At 42.9% G+C, this 24,467-nt stretch overlaps 1 protein-coding gene and 1 long non-coding RNA gene across 2 annotated transcripts in view; one reads left to right on the top strand and one right to left on the bottom strand.

The window, feature by feature from the left end:
- WWC2 (WW and C2 domain containing 2) overlaps positions 1 to 24,467 on the bottom strand; it is a 1,026,812-nt gene that overhangs the window by 8,877 nt on the left and 993,468 nt on the right. The window lies entirely within an intron of this gene.
- On the top strand, positions 19,396 to 20,182 carry LOC144821713 (uncharacterized). The gene is made up of 3 exons (XR_013608400.1): positions 19,396 to 19,445; positions 19,544 to 19,632; positions 20,139 to 20,182. It is a non-coding gene; the product is annotated as an uncharacterized LOC144821713 (long non-coding RNA).

The raw sequence follows: 24,467 nt of genomic DNA, 5'->3' as shown, positions 1-24,467 counted from the left end.
GCTGGTGATTTATGGGCTGCTCTTATTTTTGGCTCGAGATTGCACTACACCTTGAGCTCCATTGAGTTTTCAGTGTTTTGGGTCTCGTCAACAGACAGCTTTGGGTGTCTGTTGGTGAAGACCTATTGTGAGCAATCCAATTCATAGGGTGGGCTTTGTGTCAGCTCTTTGTTCATGATTAGATGGCTAGTGATTTGATGACTTTCCTCCCCATTCATGTGTGTTTATCCTGCCTAAGTTGCATTTCTGTTTGTGTTCTGTTTGGATGGCAGGTGTTCTTCCACTGCTAATGTCAGACATCCTTTAATCCAACCCCTTCCTCCACTGAAAACGATCTCCCCTCCCACAAGAACTCTTATCGTGCCAATTCACTAACGCTAGGAGTGCTGCACACTGCTCTATCAAGTGGCCATCTGACATTTATTTTAAATCATTCCAAGACAGCTGCTTCAGCATACAGGCGTGACAAGCACCTTTTAATTAATTTACTTATACTTTAACAAACCCACTCAAAGATAGCTACTGCTGATGTACGAGCATTTGTGGCAGCCATCTTTCAATGGATTTTATTAAGGCAGGCTCCCGCATGTAAAGTATGCATTCCTTCGCTCTCCATTATATGCATGAACCCATGAATATCTGCGTGCTAATTTACTGTAAACAGAGGATGGGTGAAAACGTACCTAAGGGAATGGTTACTCACAACTTTGCTCTATCTTGGACCCCTATTAAACTGAAAAGCTGTTAGACTTTTGTTCTTTCTGCAACTGGTACAACATTTAATGAAAATGTGTAGGATGCGATTATCTCTTAAATATTTACAAAGAAGTGAGCTACATTGATCTTCACAGTATTAGCTGTGAAAGATGCTCTATGCTACCCAAACTAATAGAGTATGCAAATTTGCCAAAATTATCGTGGCTACTATGCTTAGGACATAGCATTGCTATTGATACATTGTTCATCATTGTTACTGCTGTTGTTCCCGGCAGTCCATAACCCCCTGAACGCTGGTCTGCTATGCTGAGAGCAGCTGACTGGACAGGACTGCACAGCATGCACAGGCACTGCAGATGTGTCTGCATGCAACGTGGCAGCAACATGGGTGTGGATCCTGGAGGAGCGTTTGAGTTGTGCAGTGGGAACAGGGAGTTCAAATCTGCTTTCACCTACACTAGTAGGCTTCAACTTCCATCCGGTAGTGCAGCTCAACATGATCTGCAATCAGCATCCGCCCACGCCAGAACGGTGCAGGAGGGCTCCGTCCCGTCTACTGTCTCGATAGCATGAATGCAGGTGAGTGCCAAATCAAAGGGAAGCTGAGGTAAGCACAGGCATGCATGCCTTTCTTGGTGGGAGGCAGCGCATCTTGTGCCTGAGCCTGGGGTCAAATCTGTCTTCTCATGAAAGTGAGGGGCGAGATGCACAGCAGTAGGGAAGGAGGGTCTTGTGTTAGTGTCTCTGTATTGAGAGTGGCTCTTCAAACGCTTCTACATTAGATGAAAATGTTATTAGTTGGCTCAAAGTGCAGCATTTTTCACCTGAACAGAAGCCATTGCACCTGACCTCTTATTAAGTGCTTGTGCCCAAGCAGCTCTCCTTTTCCACAATGTTAGCCAATTTGTTTATTGCTTGGATTTCATTTAGAGAAATGTATTTTGGAATGCTTAGTCATGGTAAAAGAAAGAGTCAGCAGGAATGTCTGCACCCTGGCTGTGAGCGTTTGTGTTTGATGTGGCGTGTTTATAGTTGTTCATTCCTGTCCATGACAAGTCTACTCTGTAGGATTGACTATTGTGAACACAGTGGAAATGGAGCTTTGACAATATGGTGCCCACAAAACACAGCCATGCAGCTTGGTAGGAAACAGACATTGTAGAAAAGTAGCCTGCATACTACCCTTGACAAAAACAACATAGTTACACACCTCTGTTCAAATACGTACATACCTGTGCATGCTTGCACAAACCAAAATGTCGCCATGTCCAACATTCCAAGAATTCTCCTAAAAATAATTGTGTGCTGATCAAGGAAACAGCATACGATAAACATCCATCTTTTCTGCACAGCGAAATACCGTAACACCTAAACAGGTGTAGTAGGACGGCTACATGTTATAGCAATTGCTGATAGAAAAAGAGTTCACAAACCGCTATGCTCATTAAACTAATGTGATTCATGTATAATATTTCGATAGTGCACGCTCCTAAATCCGAATCGGCAGTCATTTTTCTGGGTCACAGTGCGGGTTTTGGTGTTCCGAACTATAGTTAACTGTCTTGTGGGAAAACAAAAAGCGCTGGCAATGCCAAATGGTAAGCTAACAGTTGTTAAAAATATTAACCTACTCTGGATATAATTTAAGCAATGAGCTGATTTAGTGGAAAAAAATCCCTGGACTCCTCAGTTCAGGTTAAAATGTCCCATTAACAAATGTTCATTAATGTACATCCAACATAAAAAAATGTAGATTCGGTAAAAAAAAGTTTTTGGAGTAATGACTCCAACTTTCTTTCATTTGCCCACATCTTGGCTCTTCATTTCTGTCGTCGTCATCCGCTCAAAAGTTAAACCTGAAGGGAGCGATGCTTGCAAGTAGTCTAAACTAGTCTCTACCGAACCGTGGGTCAAGAGCCGATTTTTAGTTGTTCGTATAAAATCCAAACAATAAATAAAGATACCTTTAAATTCTGTATTCCTTTTTTGACATTTGCTGAGCTTCAAAGACAGTGGTCAAATCAAGGGTGAATCTTCTGACAAATGGCTACTAATGTTTTTTAACATGGGGATTTGAGTTTACAAACTACTCTCACTTTGAAGTCAGAGAAAGAAAGGTAAAGAGAATTATGTAGCAATCTTGTCGGTGTACAGTGAGTATGAAAGGAAAGGAAGTAGGATGTCATTTTTTACAACACACAAAATGTAAATATCTATAAATGAACTGGACAATCTTAGTAGTTAGGAAAGCAAAAATGAAACACATTCTTTTGTCATTCTGAAGTTTAATGGAAATAAAATGTCAATATGATCAAACAAATCAAGACACTTGACAATGCACAAATGATGAATATTCACCAAAACCCGATTTCACCACATTATTATTTGTGTGCAATATAGTTTTTTCAGTTGAACTGTATGCCTGTACAAATTTAGTGGCCATTTCAATGTAAAATATGCTGTTCGTAAATGACAGTACACTACTACAGGATGCTTAAGTTAAAAAAAAAGGAATCCCCACCTTATGTTCTTTAAAGCTAGGTGTATAGCGAAGGTTTGTCAGTTTAAAAATTGGGTCGTGAATCTAAAATGTTTGGGAATTACTGGTCTAAACAACTGGCAATTGCTTTGGGTGGCATTTCAATCCATCATTTGCGCGACCATTGTGCCACTCTAGGCAGAGGCTTGTCTTATGTAAATTAATATTGACCGTGGTCCTCACAGAAACAGTCCATCCTGAACTGCCATGTGAGGCTCCCTCAAGAAGAAACCACAAGAAACCTAAGACCGGTTTCGACCTTGTTGGGCTTTAACAGAGAGGTATATCTTGGATTCTGTGGACAGAGTGAACAAGAGACCCATTTCTGAACAAACCCTTGGACACATAGGGTGTTAAATCAAACACACAACAGTGATGCCAGTGGTTAGAATATTAGCAATCATTGCTTCCATCACTTTATGTGAGTTTTATGTGATCACCGGAATGGTCAAACACACCTGGTTCTAACTTTAGCCAGTGGGTTCAAGTCATAAAACAAAGCATTATTTAAGGTTCCTCAATTCCAAAATACAAAAAATGCCGTACACATTTTTGACTTATTTATAAGTGCTCCCTAGTAATATGGCTAGGATCCCACCCAACCGGCATTAAAAACATTGACTGATCCTGCATCTATTTATTTATTCATATCACTTGTAAAGCGCTACTGCCATCTAACTGGTATCCCGGCGCTTTTGCCTTACTGGTTGTGAGTGGAAATGACAAGTTCTGTGCTGGGTGGCAGTCCGAAAACAGTATAGAACAATATTAAAATCAGAGAAAAGTCTCTCGGCATCAGGAAGGTGATTCCTTTTCCGAGCTGCTTGAATGAGGAAAACCCGTCCCCCTTGCCTGGTTTTTTAGGTCTCGGCTAGCGTAGGCTGCGCATGCGCAGTCTCGCTGGCGAGATCTTATGTCTCAGAGTAGTGAGGCTTAAACCCGCCCCTCTTCTCCATTGGCTGGCCTCCTAAACAGTGGCCAGCCATTGGAGAAGAGGTCTCTGTGACGATCTCTTTTCGCTGTAAGCTCCGTCCTTTTCGGATTGAGGGGCGTGTTTTTTTTGTTTCTTTCTCTAAAGAAAAACGCACCCCCCAATGCGAAAAGGACGGGGCTTACAGACTCCTGCTGCCCGTCTGCCCGCGTCTTTGTGTGTTTATTTTTGTTTGGCTGTCACTGCAGAGTCAACTTTTGCTGTTTGACGTCATGACATCTTACTGGAAGTGTGCGGGAGATACGATCATTGCGGCCACAGTGGGAGAGGAGTGGGTGGAGTGACGCGAGCTCAAGTGACTCGTGCGGCGATCACCCCCGCAGGAGCAGCACTTTCCCTTTGACCCGCTCCCTCCCTCCTGCTCCATGGCAGCCCATCTCCCTCCCTCCCTCTACCGCTCCTCAGGCCGCCCGCCATGTTACTGGGGAGATTGTAACTGCAGCTCCGAGGGGTACCTGCTGTCGCTGTCCTTCCTGCGGAGCTGGGAGCGCACCACGCACCGGAGAGGGGAATGAAAGGAGGCGGGCAGGAAGGTGCAGCAGCCCTGGGAGCAGCGAGTGCAGCACACGTCCCTCTGCCCTGCAGGGTCCGAGCCGGCGCTGACTCTCTCCTGATCGCTGGCGCCGGGGGCAGGCACAGTTTGTCACTGTTTGTGTGGATTGTTGTTTGGCTTCTTGGCGCTGGCCGGGCGGCGCTGCCAGGGAAGGCTGCGCTGAGATTTCCCCGGGCTGCCGCTGAACTGGATCTGATGAGCTGACTGCCCCGTCCGCCCGCGCAGCGCCTTCCCGCGCCCCAGGTGCTGGCTCGGCCGAGCTTTCCCGTAACATTTTCTGGATTGCGAGCGCTGTGATTGCCCCGTACGCAGGATCCCGGGGAGGAGGAACTTATGTGTCCCCCGGCCCGCAGCTTGGATAACGCAGGTAAGCTCTCCCTCCACCCCGTGCCCCCTTGTTGAGTGCTCGCTTTTCTTGCCTCTGTTCCCTCGTTGTGATTGTTTTTCTGCCCTCTGTTCCCTCGTTGTGAATGTTTTTCTGGCCTCTGGTCCCTCGTTGTGATTGTTTTTCTGTACTCTGTTTCCTCGTTGTGATTCTGCCCTCTGTTCCCTCGTTGTGATTGTTTTTCTGGCCTCTGCTCCCTCGTTGTGATTGTTTTTCTGCCCTCTGTTCCCTCGTTGTGATTATGCCCTCTGTTCCCTCGTTGTGATTCTGTTCCCTCATTGTGATTCTGCCCTCTGTTCCCTCATTGTGATTATGCCCTCTGTTCCCTCATTGTGATTGTTTTTCTGCCCTCTGTTCCCTCGTTGTGATTATTTTTCTGCCCTCTGTTCCCTCGTTGTGATTCTGCCCTCTGTTCCCTTGTTGTCATTCTGCCCTCTGCTCCCTCGTTGTGATTCTGCCCTCTGTTCCCTCGTTGTGATTGTTTTTATGCCCTCTGTTCCCTCGTTGTGATTGTTTTTATTCCCTCTGTTCCCTTGTTGTGATTGTGATTCTGCCCTCTGTTGCCTCGTTGTGATTGTTTTTCTGCCCTGTGTTCCCTCATTGTGATTGTTTTTCTGCCTTCTGTTCCCTCGTTGTGATTGTTTTTCTGCCCTCTGTTCCCTGTGTGTGGCTCTGTGTGTGTATGTATGTATGTATAGGTATTCTTGTATAGCGCGAAATCTGTCACCCAACGGGCATCCTGGCGCTTAGACTGTCCTGACACTTACACCTACAATACATGATTACATTGCCCTGGGAAACAGGTGAGTTTTCAAAGTTTTTTTAAAAGAATTAAGATTTTCCAAGCCTCTCAAACCTAAAGGAAGGGAAGTGTGTGTGTGTGTGTGTGTGTGTCTGTGTGTGTGTGTGTGTGTGGCTGTGTGTCTGTGTGTGTGTGGCTCTGTGTGTGTGTGGCTCTGTGTGTGTGTGTGTGTAGCTCTGTGTGTGTGTGTGGCTATCTGTGTGTGTGTGTGTGGCTCTGTGTGTCTGTGTGTTGGGCTCTGTATTTGTGTGTGTTGGGCTCTGTATTTGTGTGTGTTTGGCTCTGTGTGTGTGTTGGGCTCTGTGTGTGTGTTTCTGTGTGTGTGTGGCTCTGTGTGTGTGGCTCTGTCTGTCTGTGTGTGTGGCTCTGTCTGTCTGTGTGTGTGGGGCTCTGTCTGTCTGTGTGTGTGGCTCTGTGTGTGTGTGTGGCTCTGTCTGTGTGTGTGTGTGTGGCTCTGTCTGTGTGTGTGTGGCTCTGTGTGTGTGTGTGACTCTGTGTGTGTGTGGCTCTGTGTGTGAGTGGCTCTGTGTGTGAGTGGCTCTGTGTGTGTGTGTGTGTGGCTCTGTGTGTGTGTGTGGCTCTGTGTGTGTGACTCTGTGTGGGTAGCTTTTTTATAGATGGCTCTATGTGTGGGTGGCTCTGTCTGTGTGAGGGTGGCTCTGTGTGTGTGTAGGTGGCTCTGTGTAGGTGGCTCTGTGTGGGTGGCTCTGTGTGTGTATGGGTGGCTCTATGTGAATGACTGTGTGGGTGGCTCTGTATGTGTGTGTGGGTGGCTTTGTGTGTGTGGCTCTTTGTGTGGGTGCAAATGCAATAGGTCTCGCGTTTGCGAGCGATATAGCTATTGGCAATGTAAATGACAATGCCATTTATTTATATGTTTTAAAAACAAAAACGTAAATAAAAATAATGTCATGAGCAATGCCAATAGCTCTAACTTTAACAATGCCGAGACCATTGCATTGTAAATGCTTGTCTAAATTTGGCCACACGGCCAGATTGGCTGAAGAGGAGCGTAAGCTCCTACTGGGGATGTATCATTTTATTCCGTTTTGCAGGGGGGTCAAACCAAATCCATGTAAATATTTAAAAGCAATACAAAGGGACTTAAAAATGATTCTTTGTCTTGACAGTTACCAGTAAAATCTTTCAAAGACAAGGATACCGAGGATCTACGGGGTCTGTTCAGGGCGGATGTATGATAGTACAACGCGGTACATAACCCACAGTACCATCACAACGCAACTTTTACAACGTAAGTCGTTACCACGACTTGCGCTGTAGGGTGCTGGACTTAGGAATAGTATGATTTACTATTTCAACTCCAGCCTATGTACAGTAGGGAAGGTGTTGGAATAGTAAATCACACTATTCCTTAGTCTAGAGCGCCCTCCAGCGCAAGTCGTGGTAACGACTTGCGTTCTAAAATTCGCGTTGTAATGGCACTGCGGTGTTAAGACCGCGTCGTAATGGTTGTTTTCCGTTCAGGGCCAATTTTGCCACTGCTGTTTGAACTCTATGAAGTCGATTGAGCAGGTATTCCAGAGCTCCTAAGAGCAAGGTGCTACAGTAATCTAGCCTGCTTAGGATCACACAAAGAACTACCAGTGCTGTAGATCTAGCAGATCTGAGTTGAATCATTTCTATATTGTAACTATTCACACTATATTTTCCTCTACAAACAATTAAACCTCTTTACATCCACGTTAATGCATATCTTCATTTTCTTTTTATAAAGATATGGCTGATCAGGATCCCTGCTAACTCCTGATGTCATTTCAGTGTATATGTTCTATACTGTACTACTATCAAAGTGGGCACTGCAATACTTATAAAAGGAAAACATTTAAAACAAGTATTGGCAGGTGTTCTGACCATACAATGACAATGGTTTGTGATGGTATTAGTGGTGGTGTTGGTGCTGTTATTACTGGTGGCATAGGTGGCATTAGCATTGTGGTGCTGGGGTTATTGATAGTAGTTATGGTGTGGTAGAAGTGGTAATGGTGGTGAAAGTAGCAGTAGTATTAACATTAATGGTGGCGATAGTGGTATTGGTCCTAATGCTATTTGCGATTGCGATGATATTAGTGATATTGATATTGGATGTGGTGGTATTGATACGGATATTGGTATTAGTAACATAGGTGGTTGTATGGTATTTTAGTGTTGGTGGTGTTGTGTTGTTGCAAGTGTGGTATTAGTGGTAGTGTGACACTAGTTGTACTGGCCAGGTGTGGTATTGATGTTGGTTGGACTGGGGTGACTAGTGGTGGAGTAGTATTTGTGGTGGTGGTATTGGTTGGTACTGTTGATGCTGGTTGTGGCATTGTTGGTTATGCTGAAGGTTGTATTCTTTCTGCTGGTGGTGGTATTGATGGTATTCATGGTGGTGGTATTAGTGACATTCGTCATATTCTTTGTGGTGTTACAGGAGTTGGTGGTGCATGATTAGTTGTGGTGTGGTATTAATGGTGGCACTGAGGGTGATGCGGCAATGGTGGTGGTATTGGTGATGTGCTTTTGGTTATATGGGAATGTGTATTGGGATAATGGTGTTTTTAATGGTAGTGTATGTATGTGATACAAAAATTGAATGTGACAAAGTGTAATGATTAGGTGTACAGTTTAGTCTTAAAATAGTCCTTCTTGCACTATATTACAAATACACAATAGGAGGTGGAATAATGCACCAAACAGACAATAACAATAGCATACGTGTCTAAGCAAAGTAAAAGCTCACTGTGTATATTTTAAAGCACTGGTACCAAAAGCCATAGTTAAAGCTGTGCGTAGCCAGGCCTGAAAAACTGCAAGGAAGAGACAAAGGTGGGGACCGACTCCTCCCCATTGGGAGGCATATTCATATTTTGTGTACTGCAGTCAAAGGTTGGCCATGGAAATTGTGTGTCCAGCAAACAGACAGCACTGAGTACCGAAGGTATAGTGACTTTTCGGATCAGACCTCAGTCAACCAATTCCACAAAAACTGACTGTATTATGAGCATACCCAGCGATAGCTGGCAGAGGTGGGTGTCTCCCACCCAGATCTCTTATCTCTTATCCCACCACCTACTTCTTCGGGATACCATGATGTTATTGTGTAGGATATCCCCACGGGAGGCATTACGGGGGGGTGGAGGGAGGTGGACTTCCAAGGAGGAATAACTTACCCTGTAAGGCAGGGATGGCCTATTGGGTATGTGGAATGGAACAATGTTGTCATCCCTCTCTCGCAATACCTTGACAGTCTTGGATTTCACGTGTTCTGATTGGTATGGCTATCTGCATTAGAGCAGTAATTTGTGTTAGGCTTTAAACTTGCTGTATGCTTATTTGATATCGTATTGACTATTGTGTGTCTTTCACTATTGTGAAGTTTAGAAATAAAGAATGTATTCTATTTTAAAAGTCTGTATTCTCCGATGGTTGACTTGAGCTTCCTGGCCCAATTTAAGTAGAACTCCCTTTAAGGTGCCTGGAGACCTCAAGTAAGGGCTGTACGGTGCAGACGTTCATTGCTTGGGGAATCTGCATCTCAATTCACAAAGATTATGCAGGACTAGGCCTTTTAGAGGTCAAGGCACATAAACATTTAAGTGGGCCAAAGCATTATCAAAGCTCACAGTTTAGAACCCCAACATAGCCTGGCAAGTTAGGTCTCAAGGTGATAGCAATACAGAAAGCAGAGACTTGGATGAACTGAACAACAAAGCTAGTCCGGAGTTTGGTGAGGTCATAAAGGCTTTAAAACAGTCTTTCCTAAACTTCTGTCTTATGTGACTCCACTAAATCACTACTGGAAACCATGGATTCCAGTAGTAATCAATTTCTACTAATTGAACCCCAGAACAATAGATAAGATACAAAAATAAGTATACATCTAACAAACAACTTATGAAATATTTGATTTAATTTACTAACAGAAAAATACACAAACAGATTCAAACTTTCATTTTGACGAGACGGTTGAAGTATTTAAAAAATGTATTTTATTTCTAAAAGTCGAAGGGATATGCTAGACATATATATACACAAATATAATTTCATCTTTTTTGTTCCTATTGCATGCTCACTTTTTGCCAGCACACACCAGTGCTTCACTTAAGAATTGAGGCTCCCAATCAAGACACCAACTAACCAATTTTCTAACCTTCAAATGTACATTTCTTCACATTTACACTGTTTTAAGACTTGTGAATTTTCATTTTGCTTTTTGTGTATACACCCTAATAATTTCTTAACAATATTATTTTTTCTAAACAGTCACGGAAGCCAAGTGTAGAATTGTTGCTCTTAAACAACATATGCTCAAAGCCAGAGAAATGTCTTAGGAAATGAGCAGTAGAATTCAGAGGCTACTAAAGTCAAAATAAAATCACATACACCTATGTGTTTCTCTTACACCTTTCCAACATTTCACTCTGCTATAGTAAAGCCTTTGTGTCTGGTTGTCTATTGATAGCATGCTGAATTTCCAACTGCCCTGGAGAGGGCTGGTGTTTTGAGCCTTCTTCCCTCTCTGAAAAGAGGAGCTGCTGTTATCTGGTCTGATCCTCATTTTAGGGAGGGGTTCTTTGTATCCTGTGCTCTACTCCTTCCATAGGTAAGGTCATGTTGTCTTGCACTTAGTTTGCATATGTACTGCAATGTACCTCGTGGACAGGATGAAAAACGAGGTTTTGCTTGGAGTCACGTATGGAAGAGCAGACCTGTCAACTATGTACTCACCCTTGGTGGTAGCACTTTTGCGGCATAAAATATTTTACTGGCATGACATCTTTTAAGGCCACACTGAAAGACCAAGATGGTGGTGTTGCACTCATACCAGGAACTCATTTAATTGGATATGGTGGCTCCCATAAGTGACAGAATTTCAGTTTTCAGGCAATGCTGGTATAATTTTGGGGGTCTGGTATCCCCTGGAACTGGCAACTGTGCAAGTTGCTTTCCGGTTAACACAGGAGCCATTCACCTGACATTTCCCAAGCATGTTAACTATTCCCCACCACCTGGTTTGCGTTCCCGTTTTGTTTTGCTTCTTTCCTTGCTCTCATTTGTTCTCCAGCATATACCCAGTCGGAATCACTACAGTCATCTTGCTCATGCAACTACCTTACAAGTTATTTTACCCACAACTAGTAAGCAAATTGGGCAGTGCTTTGCATGTTTTTTTGTGAACTCTTCAGTTTCTTGACACAACAAGCACCAATGTAATCATATATTCATATGCATTACACTACATCATAATCTAGCCCTCTGTGCCTAGAGTTAATGTGTGTCTTTTCCTCCCTTTGGTGTGTCTTCTGCTCTCTGCTTGAAACCTGTAGTTTATGGTGTGCCAGTAAACTAGTACTAATAGAATGCTAAAGGGGCTTTGCTTCACATACCATCTCTGGTAAAGAGCTGCTCACAAAGCTATGTTGTGCACAAGACATAGCTCAATTTCCTTGCGGAGAGAAGAGTGCACTGAAGAGTTACTGATAACTCAGGTGGTCACTTGCATTAGACTTTCCGTCACAAAGGAGAAAATTGCCAGTACAAAACTGCAAAGACTAAACCCTACAGTTATGCCTGCCTGTATTACAGGGAAACATGAGGAGTGCAGGAGGAGAGGAAGACCCTACCTGGAATACCAAAACTGCCATGTTTACCACTGGATTCAAGCTAGCCTGGCTGATGAGGCGGTAATACCCCAAAACCGGTCCGAGGATGCTTGTTTCCGACCCAGGGAGGACCTGGCCTGGCAGTTCGGGCTGGTCTGTTCCAATTAGAAACAGGGTCCAGACGGATTTTCATATGGCTGGGTCCAAACTGGGGAGGCATAGTGAGCAAACGAACAATGGATTAAACACAGATCTGTGACTGGGGGTGAGTGGTTGAAAGGTTTCAGCACTCTGTCCATCATCTTGTGTTTGCTATGTTCGCCCTAAGTGGCCGAGGATATGCCTAGACGTGAGTCCCTTGCTTGATGTGCCACTGCGAGCCTGGCTGATGAGGGGTAATACCCCGAAACAGGTTGAAAAGTTTCAGCACTCCGTCCATCATTTTATTTAAAAAAAATATATATATATTTTTTTTAAGTTTTATATAGCGCAGGCTAGACCCGGAGGTATCAGAGCGCTTTACATGAGCATCAGATCATAGTTACAGGTTACATCATTACAAAGGTTACACAGTTCTTAGAGCATGGCAACATAGTTACATGTAAGGTCAAGATAACAATAAGCACAAATACGAAAGGGGAAAAGCAGGCAAGGTGAGAGATTCAGGGGAGGGGGGGTTGGAGTACGGGAAGTAGACAGATAATGAGGGCGGGAAAGGGGAGGGAAGGGGAGGATGAGAGAAACAGCATGGGAAGAGGAGGGGAAGGGTGATGGGGATTCAAACCGGTAGATGAGTCAAGGCAACATCCAAAGTCCAGTAAGCTGTGATCCCAGGGCAGACAAGGGGAGAGATTCAGGGGAGAGAGGATAGGAGCTAGGGAAGAGACAATAAGGAGAGACGAAAAGAAGTCTGCCTAAAGACCGACTGGGTAGGTGACGACCAAGGAGGGAATCCACGGCCCATCTCCCCTATAGCTAAACCAAGTAGCTCCATCGGGCGTCAAACAAAATAGTTCAGTCTCAATACATTGAGAGAGGAGAGAAGGAGAGACATAAATAGAGGGAGGATGCGGTAGGAGACGACAGGAGAGACGAAAGGAAGTGTAACAATGTGGTTCAACAATATACCAGAAAAGATCAACAAGTAAACATTATATCAAACAATCAGCAATACAATTAGGGGAGGAGAGAGAAAATAGTGGGGGGTAGAGGAGGAGGGAAAGTGAGGATAAGGGAAGAGACAACCGTAGAGACGAGAGGAAGTCTGTCTAAAGACCGACTGGGTAGGTGACGACCAAGGAGGGAATCCACGGCCCATCTCCCCTATAGCTAAACAAGGTAGCTCCATCGGGCATCAAACAAAATAGTTCGGTCTCAATACATTGAGAGAGGAGGGAAGGAGAGACATAAATAGAGGAAGGATGCGGGAGGAGACGACAGGAGAGACGAAAGGAAGTGCAACAATGTTGTTTCGAGAAAAGAAAGAGTGGATTTGCATACTGAGCTTTGGAAATGGTACAATGCTGAGAGTGAAGCACTGTTTGAGAGCAAAGGAGTGGGAAAAGTTGATAAAGTGTTTAGGGCACTCTGCCGGTCAAGGCTAGTACCCAAAACAGACACAAAGATTAAGTCAGGATTAAATCCCGGGCTACTTTTCTAAACAACAATGGCAAAAAGAGACACCAGAATACAGCATATTGTCAAAGGATTTCGATTGTCAAATGAGATGTTGAATAAATCACTTTTCTCAGATCCTCAGTTAACAGAGATTTCTAGCAAAAAGGGACTGGATTAAGGATGATCAAATTTAAGTACCTGGTCATGAAAGAAGTTTGTACAAGCTATTCACAGTACTTAGTCTTGTAGTTCTATTGCTATGTTCCCCTTCATCTCAGGTGACATCGCAACCATTAAGAGACAGCATGGATCAACGTTTTGCTTTTGCACTGATCTGACTCCTCACAATGTGTAAAGATCCCCATCAAAATATAGCTGGCAGCACTCTGGGAAATCCACCACTATAGTGTGAGAACAATCTGTTAGATCAAACACCAGCTAAAGACCTGAATCACTGTACATGGGTTCAAGAAAGACCTGTGAAATGTGCTTAAATGAGCTCATTTGATGGATAGGAGGCCAAATGATGTGTAATTTCTTTGCGAACTCGAACCGGCTGTGGTCCACTGAGCTGAGGCTTTTGGGGTGATCCTTGACAGTTCCCACAGTAACATAACTAGGAGTGAATAAGTATTGGGGAGTCAAAAGTCTGTGACAGTTATTGTTTGAGAGCCTTATTGCTAGTGATGGGATAATTGCGAGGCATATCCTCAGACAGTCATTTACTTGAACAGTTTGCATACATATGCAGTAGCTCATGTCTACTTGGTATTCGGAATGAAGTAGACTGGACACAATAACTATATCAGGCACTTTAATTCTAGCAGAATGTCAGGGAAGTTAGTGTTCTACAAACTGTAACAAATACAATTATTCTGCGCACATCTGTTTTTTTTAAGGAATAGCCACAAAATGATTTATCTCCAGATCTGTTATATTTCATATTAGTACTCTAATATCTCTGATAAAAGGAGGTTCTAGTGGCACTGCGAGCTAGCTAATGCAAAACATAGGCTAACATATTTGGCGGGGGTGTACAGTCAGTCTGCCAAAAGACCCACAGTATATGTTATCCATAAACAGCGCAGGTCCTGCATGAAGTTTACCATAGGAACTACACTACAGATCAATATCCCTATATATCGTGCTGGCACATTGTTAGAAATTGGGTTTCTAGTTGGCAGATGTAGGCACCCTGTCCAAGTAGGAACTACAATCCTAGTCATGGTAAGCTAGATACACACTTAAAGATAACCTGTGCTCACGCACTGGTAGCTTGGCGCACAGCAGTCAAGCGTATCTAAAAAGGCAGTGTGTACAGTATTTGTGCAACACACACACACAGTAACACAAAGAAAACACCACAAACATTTTACACACAGGTTTAGAAAGGTAGAGAATAATTTTATGAGTACAACAAGGCCAAAAGGACACAAATCCAATAAGTAGAACCAGAGATTTAAATCATAAATAGTGCTTAGAAGTCAATAGTGCTAAAGGGTGACTTGAGGCAATGCTAGACAGGGGTGAAACCAAAGTTCAGGCCAACCGCAATAGAGGGCAGGCCGGCTACAAGACTCGGGCAGATCCCACTGACAAAGTACCTTGGATGGGGCAAATGTCGAAGACTCGATGCAAGGAGGTGAGGAGATGCTTCGTCATTGTGGATGGAGAAGAAGCATCAGCTTTGATGCGCGCAATTGATAAAGGCTTTGTCAATCACCCCTTTATGATGCAGCCATTGCTTTGTCATTCAGCTGCGATGCCCATCATCGAACTGTACAGTCCGTCGTGGCGATGTCGATTGGATCCTGCATCAGCGCGAAGGCCAATGCATCACCTCCAATCAGCGCAAAGTTGTCTCTGCGTCGAATTTGATGGTTCTGAACAGCAAAATTCACCTTTCAAGGGCACAGAACTGGCACCACTTGGCAGGGTAGGACTAACAGATGGCGGAATTCAGGTGCTGTTGCAGAGTTGAAGTAAGAATTTGATGGCCTTGAGACTTCAGAAGAGGGGGCAAGTCAGCAAGCTCTTAGAGTCACTCTGCGTTCAAGTGATCTGCGTTGAGTCCTTGTCCTCACTAGGGCAGAGATCAGCAGGCTGAAGGGCAGCTCAGCAAAGCAGAAAGCTGTTCCTTCAGAGCAGCAGTCAGACAGGGTTATCCTTGTAGCTCAGCAGTCCTTACTCCTGGCAAAGTTCTTCACAAGTCCAGTAGTGTGTTGTCTTGGCAGGGTCAGGGCCCCAGTACTTATACCCAGTTGTATCTTGAAGTGCACAGGTCCACCTTTCATTCCAACCCTGGCTCCAGACCACCAGCAGTAGGTAATAAGCCCTTTGTTTGGGACACAGAACACTGCCTATTCAGGTGAGTCAGTTTTCCCTCCCTCTTTCTGCCTCAGTCCTGCTATCAGAATGTAGATGAATGAAGATGAGTTCTCTGTCACACCCACCCTTCCTGTGTTAGTGGCTGTATAGAGGGAATGCACTAAGTGTCGCTCTCACCCATCTCAGACGTGTATTGGGGACAGGCTGAAAGGCACACAGAGCAGTAAGGTCAGAGAAATGTCCACTTTCTAAACGAAAGGAGATCGGGGTGGGAAAGCACACCGCTATTTAAATAATTTAATCATGTAATATAATTGTAAAGCATTTGTAATCCAATGGTGCTGCAGTGTAACACTTGCTGTCTATCAAGTGTGGACTAAACAAGAAGAAAATGTGCTGCCGAACGCGGTAGCAAACACTGTGCACTTGTGTCCCGTAGGACTCTAGCAATATAATAAACTAATAATTAGTAAACAATCAACATGCAAAAAAGAGATTCTTCGTGTAGTAGCAAAAACGATTGTATTCATCGAAAATGCATTAAGTCATCATTATGGACTATTGTTTATACAATGATTGTAGATAGCTTGTAGGCAGTTCAAAAAATATCAATATACAGTCATTACTTCATGACATTTACAATGACAAATACATTAGTGTAATATAGTTTACAAATGCTTGAGAACAGCCCGATGCATTTCGGGACATTGATGTCCCTTCCTCAGGGGAAATCTACAAAGAAAACAACATACAACTTACTACTGATGAAATACAAATTAAATGAGTATACATAAGACATCCATGGGAGAGAGAAGTATTACTAAGGAGATTATGAGTAACACACAGTCTGCTTATAACAAAAAGGATACTGCTAACTGAATGAGAATCCTGAAGGTATAGAAAATCAAACATGTCCAAGGTAAAAAAATCAATAGCTGAAAAAAAGGGTGCCTCCAAGATACCATAGTGAAGTGAAGGTTCTGATTGGCTTGAGAGTAGTAAAAAAAAGTAGTGCGTCACTGATCACAACCACTGACAGGAATCAATAGTAAATTGACTGAGTGAAAGAGTAAAGAAAACAAGTTCACCTGTTGTGCAACCCAAAAAAAGAATCACGATAAGTTTGAGATGACGAATAATGTCCCCAGGGGTACCTGGCTTAATGATCTCGTAGGGATCTAAAGGTTTGGGCAGCTGCCAACTCGATCGAAATGAATGGGTCTGCAGGGTAGCAGAAAGCTGCAACAGAACACAACTAGTGTAGCCACACCTAGACACGTGCAGTAACAGTACTTAATTAATCTGGTGGATGCCACACAGGGAGCTCACCTAAAGATTGCGGGAGTGCAAGCTGCTGATATTACTCCAAACGAACCCTCATGTGCCTTACTGCACGCTGTAACAATTCCTCGGTGATAAACCTGAAGCAAAGAATGTCGACCGCTTTAGGAAAAGGCATGTGGCTCCTATGGCCCTCGCTAAATAAAAATTAAAGAAACCAATGGCCCTAAACTTACCGGGGAGCAAACGATAACTCCGTGTCCTATGCTAGGTAACTCCGTCGTCAGTGGATGCCTGCCGCTGCTGGCGTCGAGAATTAAAAGTGTGCGGGGTGTAGTGCCACAGTCAACATAGACAGAGGACTGAGTGAGGCAAAAGAGTAGGCGCCATGTTGGAGTGTGGTGTGAGGAACACTGTACCAATCTCCGGGATGGAGAATAAGCATATGATGAACAACGTGATAGATAAAGCTGGGGTAAAAGAAACAGAAATAAAAGTATGACGAAAACGAACTGAGAGCCCCACGTGGTACTGATAACAGCTACTCAAACTAATGGTGTCCGCCAGACAAATTGTTGCAAAGAACGCTGGAGAAAGGGAATCTGACAAGCAACAATCTAAACAGCCGTGGGTGGGGGACTTCGTAAAATACATGTACATACTGCTGGTATCCTAAGATACTGAAGTCTAGAAATTAGAACAATGAACCCGTGCATGGCAAACTCGAGGAGAATAAATGGAAAAGCGAAAGGTGAAGAGGAACCAAAAAGTGATACGATGATTACCAAATAAAAAGAAGAACCAGAAAAGTGTGTATGAGGAAAAACCATAAAAAGTAATAACCACAAAACAAAAAAAAGGAAAATAAAGAAAGCATTTCTCTAGATGTAGAGTGGATTAACAACCAATGCAGTGCAGTCATAAGTAAGAAAATCAAGAAATGCATACAGGCCAAACATATGGCGGGACCACAGTACAAGATAATGCATAAAAACACTACTTGAAATGAAAATTCTGACAAAAATATGTAAAACAACATTCATAAGATCGTCACAGGAAACAAGACATATCAAAACGATCATTGAGACCTGTCGGGTACATTGTCCCTAGTGTTTGAATCCAAAAGAGTTCCCTTTGGAGTACTAGTCTGTTTGTATCTAAACCTGGTCTGACAGTGATTTGTTCAATAATCTGGAACCTTAACTGGGATATAGCGTGTTTTGCCTCCTCCCAATAGGTTGCTAAACTCGAAGTTGTACTTTGGGTGCGAATCCGACTCTTATGTTCGGTAATTCTAATTTTCAATTTACGTGAAGTTTTACCAACATATGCCATGCCACATGGACATTTGATGCAATAAATCACATGGGAAGAATTACAATCAGTGGTATGTTTTAACTAATCTCAGACTATGTGTTACTCATAATCTCATTAGTAATACTTCTCTCTCCCATGGATGTCTTATGTATACTCATTTAATTTGCATTTCATCAGTAGTAAGTTGTATCTTGTTTTCTTTGTAGATTGCCCCTGAGGAAGGGACATAAATGTCCCGAAATGCATCGGGCTGTTCTCAAGCATTTGTAAACTGTATTACACTAATGTATTTGTCATTGTAAATGTCATGAAGTAATGACTGTATATTGATATTTTTTGAACTGCCTACAAGCTATCTACAATCATTGTATAAACAATAGTCCATAATGATGACTTAATGCATTTTCGATGAATACAATTGTTTTTGCTACAACACGAAGAATCTCTTTTTTGCATGGTGATTGTTTACTAATTATTAGTTTATTACATTGCTAAAGTCCTACGGGACACAAGTGCACAGTGTGTGCTACCGCGTTCGGCAGCACCTTTTCTTCTTGTTTAGTCCACACTTGATAGACAGCAAGTGTTACACTGCAGCACCATTGGATTACACATGCTTTACAATTATATTACATGATTAAATTATTTAACTAGCGGTGTGCTCTCCCACCCCGATCTCCTTACTTCAATTTCACGGTCTAAGAGGAAGCAGCACCCCACCCTGACAATGTCGTTCGATGCAATTACCAACATAACTGAGACTAGAGCGAGTACCAAGGCTTACACAGCTGATGTTGAAATTGGATGTATAAATCACTTTAGGTTAAAAACGGTGGAACTCAGATATACGAAATAATAATTAAAGAAAATATGTTCTTCTTGTATTATCTTAACATGCAGCCACGAGCGTTAGATACCCGGGTGGAACGAAAATTACCATATAACAAAGGTCTCCTCTAACAGGTGAGCCCTAGAGTTAATCTGAAATAGATCATTTGCCAATATGAGTATTAAACATTGAACTAGTTACTCCTTTCTCAGAACAGGGAGGAGAAAACATATTGGCGGACATAGAATATATGGGATGACCAAGGTTAAAATATAAGACAAGAACCTTAAGGTAATTATTCTTGACACGAGTTGTGAGAAAAAAGGAAAAAAAAAACTGAGATAACCTGCATTAAAATCAGGTATTAAAAAGAAATACTCTCTTTTAAATAGGAGCAGAACGAGGATACTGAAATCCAGTACTGAAACACATCCTGTTTCAAGCGAAAGGCTCCGTCATAAACCAATTGTCGAAGTTAAACAGGTAAACAGCCCAACTTTGAAATTAGGATGCTAGAGTGATAAGGTTAACTATCACGAAGGAGGGTACACTAATGTGTTGTACCTATCCATATCCAACAGGTACGCGGGAGATCTGAATTTACCAAAAAACGACCCCAAACAAGATGAAGTCCTGATCAATTTTTAACCACCCAGATGCATTTGCATAGGTGAGTTAGGTGCAAAAGTGTAGATATGGTGTTTGGATGGTGTGGTCAAAGTACTGTGTGAAAGTTGGATAGTGAGACTATTGTTTAAATTATTTTCGAATTATTTTCGAATTATTCTGGGTAAATGCTCTGTACAATACGAAAAAACACTAATACATGTGGCCCTGTCGATCCGTTATTTTGTGAATTCTCTTTGATCTTTGGCATGTTGTCTGGAAGGGGATACAGAAAATAGAATGCTTTCTAGGCTGTTGCACAATTGTTATTGTTGAAAGAACATGCAAGGCTTACTATCATGCTGTTGAAATGTTATAAACCGATAAAAGGAAAAATAACAAGAGTTGAACCGCAATACCGTGAACGAATGAAAGTTATTCATTATGTAAACAATCTAGAGAAAAGGGCATAAAAAAGAGGCTGATGTTTCTGTTTACACATATTTTTAGACAGCATGCAAAGGTCTAACATCAAACCGTTTACTTAAAATAATGTTTTATGTGCATTAGGTGAAATACTGACTGTGGAGAAAATTATACACACTGTCCTGAGGAAGGAGGCTAATATCACCACAAGCTTCCGAAACGCGTCGACGCATTGCACAAGGGTTACATTTGGAGTTGTCAACTAAGTATTGGGTATAAGGAAAATATTTCTCCCCCAGGTTGTCAACAGAGTGTCCAAATTAACATATACCAAAGACAAAGTGCATTGTCTTGTTTCATACTTCTCCCACTTCACTTTAGGTGATTTTAAATGTATTGTGTTAGATTTGATACTGTATATGGATTCATGTATTTTTATTGAAAATAAAGGTGTATACTTTTATAAATTAGGTTTTTTCTTTTGTTGAGCATTTCCCAAACAAATAGTTGATAAGTTCCCTATTGAGTGTGAGTATTTGACTGCATGAGGTGTCTGTCTGAATTTGAGATAATTTAATCCCCAAAAGGAAAAAAACTTTTTTAACTTAACGGTATATTGGAGCTCTATTTCCCTTTGGGTTACATTGAGCCCCACTCTTTGGTTTAAACACTACAGTGAGCACCGTCTAAAGAAACGGGCGATGCCAACATGAAAGTAAAAGTGTTTATGGGGTGCTTTCACCCTAGGTGATTTTTTTTATTTTTATTTAGAAAGGTTCTGTAGAGCAGTTGCTTAAGTGAAAGCGGCCCACTCTGTTAAATAAATAAATAAGAGTGCCCGCTAAAGTGAAAGCGGACCGCGCCGTAAATTAAATAAGCAGGGTCGCAATAGTTCCAGTGGATCACACTGTAATTTAAAAAAAATAATTTCTAAAAGCGTGCGGCGAAGCAGTGGGTGGAATAGCGGAAGATCATTAAAGGAAGTAGTGCTCACAGACTTATAAAGTAGACCGTGTAATGACAAGTAAAAAGTCCAGTCGTTATAGGAGGTTAAAATGCAGACAAGGCGGTACCAAGAAGGGACTATTAAGCCTATTCACAAATGAAAAGCAACAATTTTGCAAGGAGAGTAACCGGAGCCAATAGAAAAGACGGGCGGGAAATGGGCGAAGCATCTATGCCATACCTCAAGACAGCATGCCTCGCTGAGCAGAGCATGCACTGCCCAGGCTCGACCTAAAAAGTGGTTATGCTTATATACGTTATGTGTTTAAGGACTTATTGTCAAAATACATTTTTCTTTTGATTGACAATAGAACACGTAATTCAAATAAGCCTGAACTGATGTTGAGAGATGAGCTCATACACCCTGCCTCAACTGAAAGTGCCAAATTCATCATTCCTTGCAGCGTACCAAACAAAGCCCCATATTCCTGTGAGCCCACACATGGTGGGGGTACTATTCCAACCACTCCAAAAAGAAAGCCCACTCAGGAAAGTTCACTGAGGAGAGACAGACTCATACACCCACGACCCCCAAATAGAGCATTAGATTAAAGTGCAGCACGTTAAAGGGAGGCAAACTCCCACCTTTCAACACGTAGCAATTGCAAATTACCTCAGAGTACAAGAAGAGGCGGGAAAATCACACCCCCCTCACTTTATGTCTCATCCCCACCCTCATAAAAAACAAATCCAACGAAACAGAGCAATGCTTTCTTATTTTCCTCTTATCCCGGTCAATCTGCATTTCGTCCGGTAGAGCACCTTGTCTTCTCACTCGGTCACACTACAACTTTGTGTCTGCTTCCATTTCAGTCAGTGTTTACCAGAAGTTAGGAATGGCATGATAGCCCAAATCCATCCACAAATTGCCTAAAATAGCCCAAAAGTGCCACTCTGCTATTTATTCACATTTAACATTCTTTGAAGGCCCTGGCATGATACTTAAATAGACCTTAAAAAAATAGTATATATCCACGTCTAATGTGACAGTTCTGTCGTTGTTCATTTTAATTATCAGTCAGGGATCATTAAGGCAGGTCTAAAACACATTTTAAAGCACTATGACATTTCCTATTTACAGTACGTACTGATAAAGGGAAAAATGCTGACTTTAGGTGATGTTCCTTATTTTTGTACCTGCTGAAACAAAATGGTGGTGATGCCAGTGAAAAACTGCCCAGGGGCCCTAGAGGATATCGGAGTTGTAGTGGACAAACAAAAAGTAGGAATACAGCACAAGTGCACTCAAAAAATCTAATTTAAACCCAGTAATCCAATCAGAAAAAAAATTAAATTCAAGTGTGCACCCTGTAGGGGACTCGGTCAGCCGCCCTAATACATAAGTAATCAAAATCAGCACGGATACATGTCCGGGAGCTCAAGGTGCACTACAAAAGTGTCACTTTATCCAAAGTGTACTAGAAAGTAGCGAGAATACTTTGCATGTATTATATCATAAAACTAGTAGTCATAGGCTCAAATATTAATTTAACAAAAAGTGCTCAAACCATCCCTAAAAAATTAAAAACGTAAATGATGAACCAAAATCTGCTTTTATTCAGTCTTCAGCAGAATTTCTTCAATACAAGCGTAATGATGCTTTTCTCAGCATAGTGAATTTGGTAACAGTAGCACTTTCATTTCCTAATGCATTTCGGGCGAAATTCTGCCCTTCGTCAGGGGAATCTACAACGTTAATGAATACAATAAATATCATAAGCATATCTTGCTCAAATTAAATTAATCATATTAAAGGTTACGGTGCTCATCCAGACAAATAAACAGGGACTTCAATTATAGCTCGTTAAGTGATGAAGGAACCTAATGAAAACAGAAAAGTGTACAGAAAAGTATAAAACCCGGACATTAAGAAGTGAAGTGAACGCAAAGTGGTGAAATGTGCTTACCAGGTGCGGAGTATTATGAGTGGCGTAACCCTTAGCGTTAGTTGTGAAAAGAGTCTATGTGAACCGTAACCTGTGAAAGTCAAATCCTACGAGACATAGTACCTTAAAAGGTATGCCAAGTTTTTTCAAAAACGAGGAATCTCGTCAAAAACTGATGTCAACTGAGAAAAGAATGGAAAAATAAGATAAAATGCCAAGATGACTAAACCGAATTTCCCGAGTTTCGATCTAGGGTAAAGAATTACCTGGTGGTTGACGACGAAAAGTCGAAGAGTGAAGCTAAATGGCTATAAGATAAAAGGGAAAAGGGAAACTAACGTGAGTAGTAGTGGAAGCATCAGGGTGAAGTGGAGTACTCTGCTGGCTCTGTTGGAGCCCCACTCCAGGACTTCTGCTGAACTGGGTGCAGACTGCTTCTGCGTAGGGTGCTGCTCTTGCACCGGAGCGATTAAGTGCCAGTACTCCATACCGGATAGTACCGGCCCATTTAAAGCAGTGCTCACTTCTACCCCGGTATTTCTTTCACTCCTCTTTGCCTCCTTCCTCTCCTCCACTTCTTAGAAGTATCGCCTCGCTTGTAGCCCCTGCACCCCCTCAAGTACAGCCCCCCCTCTGTCCCCCCACACCCTCCTTGTCTGAGCCAGGCCTCCACCCCTCCCCCTCTCCTCGTCGCTGCCTGCCAAGCCTGGCCAGGAACCAGGGTTCGGAGGGGCGCACAATACAATGGGAATTCCCTCGGCACCTGCCCCATTGAAGGCAGAGAAAAGCCCATACACCCCGCCGGACCCAGCTGCTCCCCCGGCTCCATGGTCAGCCGCGCAGCCGAATAAATGAGCGTCCAGTGCTCCGAGAGGCCCTTTAAACGAGTGGCTAGGCGCGCCTCAAGGGCGGGGATCAGTGCGCTGTCCCGGCGAGCGCTCACTGAAGACACGCTTCTGTAGCGCAGCGCTTGGTCGGCCACTTACGTTCAGCCATTCGTCCGCTCTTCAGCATTTTATTGTTTCCAATAACATTCGATTTAAAAGGGCTAGTCTGATAACGGATCCAGTGTGTGTCAGTTTACCTCACCTACCTACCAACCGAACCGATTGATTAACAATATATTTCACCCCCACTTTGTCTTTCGCTTGTTCTGACTCAGTCGGTCTCTCTCGAGCAACCCCCAAGCAACTTTGACTTATTTCTCCTTATTCTCTCCATCTATTTAACTAGCGGTCACACTGTCTGTCTCTCTTTCCCCGCCTTTCTCTGTTGCCACATTTACAGACACACACAGCACAAACAACCACTCATAGGCACACATACACAACAGGCAGAACCATGCATCCACGCACACCACACAAACAATGTACCCACTCACGCACGGCTCCGGCTGGCATTGTTTGTGTATCCGCTCCGTTCCCAAGTCCATGGAGCTGACGTACCGAAGGGGTTTGCAACCACGAAGCATTCGGTCCTCCAAATCACAGACTTTGCCACTGCAAAACCTCCAGGTTCAAAGTACAAGAGGTACCAAGAGTCCCAACTGCCTTTGTGACGCACTATGTATGAACTGAGAAGA

Source organism: Lissotriton helveticus, chromosome 2_2 (assembly GCF_964261635.1).
Source record: "Lissotriton helveticus chromosome 2_2, aLisHel1.1, whole genome shotgun sequence".
NCBI classification, from domain to species: domain Eukaryota; kingdom Metazoa; phylum Chordata; class Amphibia; order Caudata; family Salamandridae; genus Lissotriton; species Lissotriton helveticus.
Note: the sequence above shows the minus strand (reverse complement) of the source record. Positions and strands in the feature narration are given on the sequence as shown.